The sequence below is a fragment of the Cupressus sempervirens genome, chromosome 5 (assembly GCF_028749045.1).
Source record: "Cupressus sempervirens isolate cs-2001-9-10 chromosome 5, ASM2874904v1, whole genome shotgun sequence".
In the NCBI taxonomy this organism is placed as follows: Eukaryota; Viridiplantae; Streptophyta; class Pinopsida; order Cupressales; family Cupressaceae; genus Cupressus; species Cupressus sempervirens.
Window position 1 is genome coordinate 966,597,074 of NC_143122.1, and position 11,013 is coordinate 966,608,086.

Genomic DNA, 11,013 nt, shown 5'->3' on the forward strand with positions numbered 1-11,013 from the left:
AAAGTGTTGTACCTTATGAAATATTCATTAGAAATCCCCTTAAGCTCATCATTGATAAGTAGGAGATAATTTCCACAACAAGTTAAATTGTGATATTGCTATTAGGATTTAACTGTGTGATTTTGAGTCAAACTCATTGACCTATATTTCATGAGTAGTGATTCAACATGAATCCATCTCTCATGAGAATAAATGGAGCACTTAGCACTCATTGGAAATAGGTGATACTCACAAGGGTGAAGCACTAAAACTTCCTAGGAGGTCACCCATCCCAGTACTACTCCAGCCTAAGAGATGGATTCATGTTGAATCACTACTCATGAAACATGGGTCAATGAGTTTGAATCAAAATCACATAGTTAAATCCTAATAGCAATATAACAATTTGACTTGCTGTGGAAATTATCTCCTTCTTATTAATGATGAGCTTAAGGGGCTTTCTAATGAATGGTTCTGTTGGTCTGATTTTTTGCATGATGAAATTTCCCTTGCCCAAGTGCAAAAATTAGATTGAATCCATCATTGATGGATAGAGCTCTTGGTTTAGTCTTCTATATTTTTGTTTGTCTTTTTGAAAAATTTGCAAATCCTGTGTCTGGTTCCTTTTGAAAGCTTGGGCGCAAAGTCTTTTTAAACTTTTGCGAATATTCTATTTTCATAAAAAATTTTTTTGCACTCCCAAGCTATTATCTCTCCTCATCTTCTCTTGGTGAGATTTATGACATTTGTTACTTCACCATGGTGAGTTTTGCACTTCTTATGTATAGTCAGGTAGCAAATGTCATGAAACTAAAGAATGGTGCCGTAAAATAGAGATACAATGGTCAAAAAGTAGTATTCAAATTTTTTAGGTACGTACCTTTTGTCAGTACTATTAGAACATGAAAAGAAACCCAATAAAATGTAAGCATAGGATATCACTAGAATATTTTTTTTTTGATGATTTGCCACTTCACTAATCAATAAAGCTAAGCATATCACTGTTAGTGATATAGCGAGTGGCCAAAGAATGTATTACACAACGACCATAAAATTTCTTGATGGTCATTAAGAGTTCCAAGTGGCATAATAAATGATGATATCATTACCTTGTTAGGACCATGAAGTGGGTAATTGTGGTGTTGCATGCTTGTACTTTTTGGCATCAAGTTTTGTTAAATCACCAGAGCTCACTACTTCGCTAATCAAAAAATTTAGGCATCTCACTGTTAGTGATATAGTGAGTGGCCATGAAATGAGCATATGGTGGAACCCAAGAAATGTGGAGAGATGATTGGGATTAAAATATTATTTTTATTTCACCAGCTGTGCAAAATTTATCACATCATTAGTCTTTTGAACCGTCCCTCATTCATAAAATGCAAGAGGGATTTTGATTGTCAGATCAAGTTAAATCAATGATTCTCACTATCTCACCATAAAAAAGATGTGCATGGTTTAATCCATGTGAGATATTGAATATGGGACCCACCACTACTCTTTTAAGCAACATAGTTGCGTGTCATCCACATGATCAAGATCAAATCAACAGCTGTTGTTACTTCACTATAGCAAGTTGCTTGTTCTATTATGTATAGCAAGGTAGTGACTTGTTGACATGTGTCCTCAGTTGCCAGTGGGTCCAAATGGAGATGCCACTAGGAAGGGAGCTATATAAGTGGTCCATTCTCATTGGATTGATTGACCAACTTGTCAAGTGGAGTACTTGTCACCTTTTTCCACATCCCTTGATCATAGGATTTGTTAAGATCGATGGTGCAAATTTTAAAAACAAAAGGTGGTACCTCTCTATGTATTTATTTGATATGAAAGCTTTGCAAGTGTAAAAAAAAAATAGAGTATAACACAGAAGATTTTCTTAGTCACACCTTATGCAAATAAAGATTTCAAAACCTTTTATGAGTAGAAGCAATTAATGAGAAGATTGTATTTGGCAAGTGTGTGAAGCAATTTTTTCATGACAAGGTTGCAAAATTATAGAAAGGAATAAGAAAGAACTTCAATTAAGTAGCTATACTATAATTTCTATTGTGCTCCAGTCCTGCAAGTATAGTCAATGAATGCTTCCAATGGACTCATCAAATCTTAGGTTGTGGATAGCAGGGGGATTTCTTAATGAAGGCAATTGGGTCTGAGATGCTGATACCTTGCAAACTGATTTAAATTTTCTCAAAAGATGGTTTGTAGAGATGAAGTTGTTTACTCCACTAGCTAGTATATGGAATTTTGACTAAGGAAGACTAGTAATCTTAGGTGTTTTTGTGGATTATGATATCCTTGGGACTGCGGTAGAGAGCTATGATCGAGCCACTAAGGTGGTGAAAAGAGAAAAAGGTGAACTTGGCAAAATTAGAATCCTATTAGCTATAACATCATTCTCTAAAGAATTTTTTAAGAAAGTATACTTCAACACCAGGGTAGTAGAGATATTATAGAGCCCTATGTAGAGTTTTTGGAGAGGGTGAAGAAGATTTTATACTCATAGGTTTCATACATATAATTACTCTTACTTTTTGTTAATGCACATCTTCCTTTTCAAAAGAGGGATATATTTTGGTAGAGGAATGGTTTTGAATGTACATAAGGCTAAGGAAGTATAAAATGCTCATTTTGTTATATTTAACAGCCACATTGCCTCTAACACTCTGATGCTTCATATTAAGTGACAATCCCATTACCCTAGGATACTGATATAACCAAGGAATAGTGACAGGTAAGAGTGACTCTCACAAATAGTTAATAATGACAAAATCCATGGGTTGAGATTAATTTCCAATCTTCAAAATAGATTTCATCATTGGTGGGCTTAGTAGTTGCATACATGAAGGAATTTGAGTTGTAGCCAAATTAGAATAACAAGATGCAACAGAAAGGGACCCGCAAAGGAATATTTGATCTGCATGTATTTCTATTGTTTGCAATTTTGTCATTTCTAATAGGCATCCTAAGTCTCCTATGTAAAGGATACCTATAAATTGCATTTCCCTATTGCTTGTTGCAACTCATGCCTATATAAATGAGTTTTCAAGGCATTGTGATGGTCCAAAATTTTTGTATGTCTTCAGTTATTCCAAGAAAGTACATTCAGTCTAGTCATATGTAGTTGTTCTAAGTTTACTTTTAGATATATTTTTCTAATAACAAATAGAAATCTAGAGTCAGTATGATTCTCTTTACTGAGTTCCTATTAGTTATTGTATTAGTCAGCAAGAAGGATAATACAAAGGGATATTTACACCAAAATTTGTGTTACTATTTTTCTATCTCCTTTTCATGAGTTTATCAGTTTTGAGATCATTTGGATAATGTTCATCTAATTGAATGCATTCTAGATGGGGTGTGTATTGATTATATTGTTGCTTTTAATTAAATGAGTTATGTAAATGCTTTAATAAATCGGTAGAATTCATGAGTTTATGAAGATATCATGCAAGAATGGAAATAGGTGATTGTAGTTGACAAATTTAATTACAAGCTAATTGAATAAGGTCTCCTACCAATAATCGACTTTGTTGTCCATAGGATAAGGTACAGGTCTTATAAATAAAAAATGATCAAGAGAAAATTCTGCCTCTACATGTTAAAACTATTATAAATTCAAAATCATTCATGTATTATTTTGTTTAAGATTATAATGCTGGTCACCACTTAGTTACATCTAGTTTTCTGAGTCATAGGTAGCTACTATTCCTAGAAACACTTGTAAACTCTAGGAGAATTAGGACTAGATCTACTTATAGGGGATGCATATAGATTTGAGAGTTTCAAAGATATTGATAAACTATGTATGTGCCTAAGGATAGAAGATGAGAATCATAATGAAACTAAGATAATTTCATACAATAGCTTTCTTTAAAATCATCCCTAGGTATACCCACCTTGGTTTAGCAGAGCCTAAAGAGTAGGAAACCATCCTCGATTTCATTGAAGATGGGTCCAAATGATCTACTTGTGTAATTGATTATGAGAATTAGCTAGTCTTTAGATTATTTGAGCATTTTCATTCTAGTATTGAGAATTTTAATGCTCAATAATTTTAAAACTCCAATAGGTTCATAAGGTACAACACTTGGTGAAGGTTTTGCAAATGGGGTTGCAAGCTTTGGGTTTAACCATGGAGGAAACTCTGTAGTTAAGTGCACTAAGGCTGGAGTAGTACTGGGATGGGTGACCTCTGGGGAAGTCTCGATGCTTCACCCCTGTGAGCATCACCTAGATCAAATGAGTGCTAAGTGTTCCATTTATTCTCATCAGAGATGGATGCATGTTAAATCACTACTCATGAAACATGGGTCAATGAGTTTGACTCAAAATCACACAGTTAAATCTTGATAGCAATATCACAATTTGACTTGCTATGGAAATTATCTCCTACTTATCAAAGGACATATTTGATAGTAAAAACCTCTCTGAGGCAGCTGAGGATGAAATCACCTAAGGATGGAGATTTCATCATTCCCCCACAAGATTATAGGTCCACAACATCATCGATCTTGGCTAAAGATACCAAACTAGTCAACATCAGTCTAAAAGAGATACCAAGGATTACATACATTACAACATCCTTACCACTAGAAAAAGTAGACCTTCTCATTAAGGTCCTTCAAGAAAAAAATTGTCAATTTGCATGGTCTTATCAAGACATTCCAGGACTAGATTCTAAATTAGTGGTACACCATTTTACAATAGGTCCAAAGGTCAAACTAGTCAAGCATAATTTCTAAAAGATGCATCCCAAGGTTGTTCTATTGGTCCAAGCAGAGTTAGAAAAGATGCTAGATGTGGAGATCATTTTCCCAATTGATTATTTATATTGGATCTCTAACAAGATACCTACCATGAAGCCCTCTAGTGATATTAGAATTTGAACAAATTTTAGGGACCTCAATAAAGCTTATCCCAAATATGACTTCCCTTTACCAAATATCAATATTATTGTAGATCTCACAACAACCTACAAGCTATTATCTATTATAAATGGTTTCTATAGGTATAATTGGATACATATAGTAGAAAAGAACCAACATAAAACAACATTCACCACCCCTTGGGGGATCTTTTGTTACAACATGATGCCATTTGGGTTAAAGAACATAGGGGCAACCTATTAGCAAGCTATGTCAATCATCTTACATGACCTCATCCATAAAACCCTCGAAGATTATGTAGATGATATCTTGATCAAATATATTAATGCCCTAGATCACCTATCTCACCTCAAAGAAGTATTTTATTAGTTATCAAAGTATCACCTCATGCTTAACTCCAAGAAATGTGTATTCAACATCACATGTGGAAAGCTCCTAGGTTTTATCATATCAAGGTGCCCCTGAGAAGGTCAAAGACATCATGGATATGCCCTGCCAAAAATACTGTGATACCTTTGCTCCCTTAAGGAAAGTTGCGGTCAATAAGATGATTCATCTCACCACAAGAAGACAAATGCCAATAGTTTACACATTTTCTAAAAAAGGATTAGAGTTTTAAATGGGATCCTATATATCAACACAACTTTGTGTAGATCAAGAAATACTTGGCCAATCCATCTATCTTGGTTCCACTAGTTCTTGAGAGACCATTGATATTGTACATAATAGCCACCCAAAAAGATTAGGCCCACTCCTAGCACAACTTTATGACAAAGGGAAAGAAAGATCCATCTACTACACCAAGCACACTCTAGTTGGTTATGAGCTTAATTACATGCCTATGGAAAAAGCTTGTTTAGCTATGGTTTTTGCCACTCAAAAGCTTCACCATTACATGTTGAGTCATAATGTGCAACTCATCTCCAAGATTGATCCTTTGAAATACATATTATCATACACAACACTCATATGTCATCTAGCAAAATGGGTCATGATTCTTAGTCAATTTGACATCCACTATGTCAATAAAAAGGAAATTGAAGGACAAGCTATAGAAGTTCACTTGGCTAATGCATCCTTAGTGGATAATAACCCTCTAGTTATGGAGTTTCTAGATGAACATCTCTACATGATAGAAGAAAAACCATCATGGAAGCTATAATTTGATGGATCTTATACTTCCCATAGCTCTAGAGTAGGAATATTATCGGTCACACCTCAAGGCGACTACATTCCTACATATTTAAAACTTTAGTTCCAATGCAAAAACAACATATTAGATAGGGATAACTTTAAGAAAATCCCTTTTGGAAAAATTTATAAAATTTTGGCAAATAAAACATTAGTTTAGGGAAAAAAATTTAATTTCTATTGGTGAATTAATTTTTTTGAGTAGAAAAAAATAACTTTATTAGCAATTTTTTTCACCTGTTTGAAAATTCTATAAAATCCTGGCAAAACTTTCATGATTAATAAAATCATGGACATAATTACACATACCTAGAAACTATGATTTTATTATTAATGTTATATGGATCCTAATTGATTATCAAACTTCAAGGTTAAATTTATACCACTTATATCATTATAGTTTCCCTCCAAATTATTGAATGGTGTTATGGAGGAAACATCCCTATTGTTTATAATCATTGGAGGATCCTAAATCAATCGCCTAAATCCTATTTGGGAGAAAAATTTAAAAGGATATAAAATTTTAAAGAAATTCTCAAAAGTAAAGACACATGTTCCACACCAAATCTATTTTTTTGCCAAAGTGAGAAAGGATAAGAAGTTTCAAGGAAAGTCTCTAGACTAGAGATGCATGTTGAATCAACATTATTAACCTATAATCTAACTTAAATTTTCACCAAATATTGGCTAATATGACATCGACTAAGATAAGAATTGGAAATTTTAGGCAAATATATATAATTTACTGCATGGAAAAAATAGATTGCACTGGCAAAGTCATCACTAAAATACAAATACTTCATTATTATTATTGGCGATTGGCCAAAGTATGGGACCCAATTTTATTATAGTGTAGGTGACATGGCCACCACAAAAGTGCAAAAAAAAAGCCAAATTTGGGGTCCTTGATGAGTGAGATTAGCCATTTGGCCAATATTAGCCACTAAATTTATCCTTGATATCAAAGTATGAAGCTCTTATTGTAGGACTCAAGATATTAATTGAATGTAAGATCATAGAATTACAAGTCTTTGGAGAATCACAATTGATTATCAAGTGAGTCCTTGATGAATACCACACAAAAGATGACAAGATGCTACCCTAAAAAGAATTGGTTGATCAATTAAAGAAACATTTCAATTAGATCCAATTCACATAGGTACCAAGGTTGGAAAATAATGCTATAGATGCAATGGCGACTATTGAATCACTCTTGGAGATTTCTCAAGAAGCTACATAGTATGAGTTCTTAGTTGAGAAGATACATGAGCTCACATATGAGAATGATGAATCAACATGGGTATGCATCTTGGTTTGTCCCAAATCGCTACAGTACCATGAAATTCATGCATATCTAAAAAATGGTATCATATCTCCTCATTTTCCACAGACCCAATGCTAAAACCTTATTCCCAGAGCACCTCGTTACACTATCACGGCCAACACCCCATATCATTGAGGATATCATGATACTCTCTCTCATTTTTTAGACCAAAAAAAAGCCACAATGACTCTCAAAGTGGTACATGTCAAACTTTTTGGTGCTCACATGAGTGGTATAGTCCTAGCTAGACAAATACTCAGAGATGGATACTATTGTCCTACCATTGAACATAATGCTTGTGAGTTTGTCAAAATGTGTCTACCTTGTTAGCAAAATGAAAATTTAATATAGGCTTCAGCTCAATATTTTCAATCCATTGCATTGCCATGGCCATTTACATACTGGGGGTTTGACACCTCTATCTTTAGAATGCCACAAATGGGTAATCACTGCAACAAATTATTTTACCAAATGGGTGGAAGTAGTTGTCACTACCATAGGAGTTCAAGTATCTAAATTCATCCTTTATTACATCATATGCCACTTTGGTATCCTTTCTACAATTTCTATAGACCATGAAGGTAACTTTGAAAACCTCAATATGGAAGAGTTGTGCACCTCCCTCTACACTCACCACCATTTTTCTAGTACATACTTTCCAAAAGGTAATGGTCAAGCTGAGAAAACTAACAAAACCCTACTCAAAATTCTTAAAATTTTTATCAATAATTCTAGCCAAGATTGGCATCTATAAATTAACCCAACCCTATAGGCTTACCACACCTCATTCCATACATCCATAGGTACAAATCCATACTCCATGGTCTATGGTTCCAAGGTACTTCTGCCTATTGAGGTTGAACTCCCATCCTTGTGCATCTCTTTATGAGGACAAATATGATATGAGGATTATAAAGTTGCCAGACACACACATCTAGATCTACTTGATGAAAAAAGGAAATGGGCCTATAATCATCTCATAGTCTACCATAATCACCTCAAGTGCAACTTCAACAAGAAGGTTGACCCACAAAAATTTCAATTAGGTGACATGTTGCTTAAATAAAATATGAAAGTCTAGGCAGACTAAGAAAAGAAGGGCATGTTTGAGCCCACATGGCTTGGTCCCTATGCTGTCACACCACTTTCAACTATTAACACTTGAAGGTGAACTATTGAATGATCTCACCAACATCATTCACATCAAGAAAATATATGCCTGATTTTGACAATTGGCTAATGAAGATATTTAATTGTTGTCATTTATGGAAACACATGATGTACATGTTTGTAGAAAACCTTAGAAATAAAGATACTTAGCTTTTGGTACCCAAAAAATTGTCCAAGTATAAAATTATTTACAATATTTTATTATTTTTATGTAACTTGTTACTAATGTCATATTATGACGAATGAGGTTACATGGAGGAAGCAAGAGTATGTTGGATATATAGATACCATCATGTGTAGGAATACTAACTCTAACATTTGTTATTCAAGTTTTAGTGAAAGCAATTTTGTGCTTATCTTTCAGGAAAAAAGAGTAGTATTTAACATATAACTTGTTTATATGATGTTATTTTTGGAAGAAAGATTAAATGTAGATGATATAAATATTGATGATGATGTGTACAACCTTGGAAATCAGTATAGATTGCACAGATAAAAGATATTTAAGATTTACTAAACATCTAAATTGGGGGCAAAGGAATTATTTTGTTTGCAAAATAATTACTTGACCAATTAGGGCTGAAATCCCAGATGTTTACTCTAAGTTGGAAATGTATATTATGGTCTTAGATGACCTATAAGAAAATTGTGAAATGGTATGATATTTGTTCAAAGGATATCTTGCGAGAAGATTTGTGCAATTGTGTTGTGATAAATAATATGTGAACTTTTGTATCTTGTGAAGCAAAGTTTGTGAGAACCTAATTTTGTGATCCCAAATTGAGCTAAGGTTAGAGATTGGTCAAGAAAGAAGTTACAACACCAATATACTAGAAGACTAATTACTTGTTTGGGCAGTGAGCTCTTCTCGTAATTGGAAGTGCATGTTTGGGTAGTAAGCTCTTCTTGCATCTACTGTACTACAACTCCTAACCGAGTTGGAATCTCCTAATAGGGATTCAAAGTATCCTAACAGGGACTCTGTATCCTACTAATCCTACAAAAAGATCCAAAAGAAATCAAATTTTCCAAAAAAGAAAAAGAAAATAGTGAAGAAAATTAAGCTTCCAAAGTTGAAAAATTGGCAATTCACGCACCTTGGATAGGTATCTTGGTGAAAACCATGCAATAGGCACCATGTGTACTTGGCCTTCCCATTACCTATCAAATTATTTATATCCTCGCACCAACTCTCCTCGCATCTAGTCATCCATCTCCTATTTTTCCAAGGTGTTGTAAAGATCCCACCACTGCACTATCACTATCACTATCCCAATCCATGGACTTGGCAATCTAATTCTATTTAGTGTCTTATACCATCACCATCTCCCACACGTATCCTATCACATGTATCATATCACATGTATCCTATCTCCTATATAATATCCATGTATCATATCCCCTATATTGTAAAACAATGTACCATATCTTGTTTTATGCTATCTCCTCATCCTGAGCTTTTTCACATTGTACTATATCAGATCAATTCTACTATCTCCTCATCTTGATATTTTTTCTATTGTAAATAAAACCATCAAATAGTAAATGTGCCATCACATTGAGCTTTTGTACCATGATCCATATAAATATTTTGGTCAATTTGTTTTATATCCTCGTTTAAATCCTATCTTGTTTAGTCTCCTTGTACATATCTCATTTTCTTATTTAGGTTATTTTTTATCTGGTCACAAACCATGGTTCTCTTAAATAGTTCCTTTTGGAATGCTCTGATGAGTTTCCTTATCATTAAAGAGTTATCCTTAAAAAGTTATTGTTGCCAACTTTGTCATAGTACAAAATACTACCAACATGTCCTTGTAGGATGCACCCATCCTCATGTCTGATATTGGTTTGTCAATATCTAGTCCTATTGATCTCTTTGGAAAAAGGTTACTTTTTATGGATTTATTCTTCCTTTTAGTATTGTATTTTATTTTTTGGTTCTTAATTATCTTTTCAAATCCTTTTGGTTGTTCCCTCCTCAAGGTCACCACAATGTTTTAGATCATGGTGTGTTGTGAATGGGGCAATTCAAGAGCTAGGTCTTGATCAAGTCTTTTTCTACTTGTGAGTTAGTTGAATGTAATCCTTGCATGTTCCAAACATATGATCATCAATGATCACATGGTACATTTGGGAAATATTATTTTCTTTTGGATTACCTAGTATAATTTCCACTCTAATTTCTCTAGGATTCATGTGTGATACTAGAGCAATCCTTGTGTGTTTGTTTTGAGTTAATCCTATGTAATATTGGTGAATAGGCCTTGGTGTTCTTAGTAACCTTGGCATCTCCCTAGTATTCCTATTGTTGGTGTTTTAAAAATACAAGCCTCAAAACAACACCAAGATGCATAATGAAAGTGGATACCTAGGGGCTAGCTAACTCCCATATTCTGCAAGAACCCATCCAGATCTAGACCAACTTCACAAAATATGAGGGTTTTCTACACTTTAGGA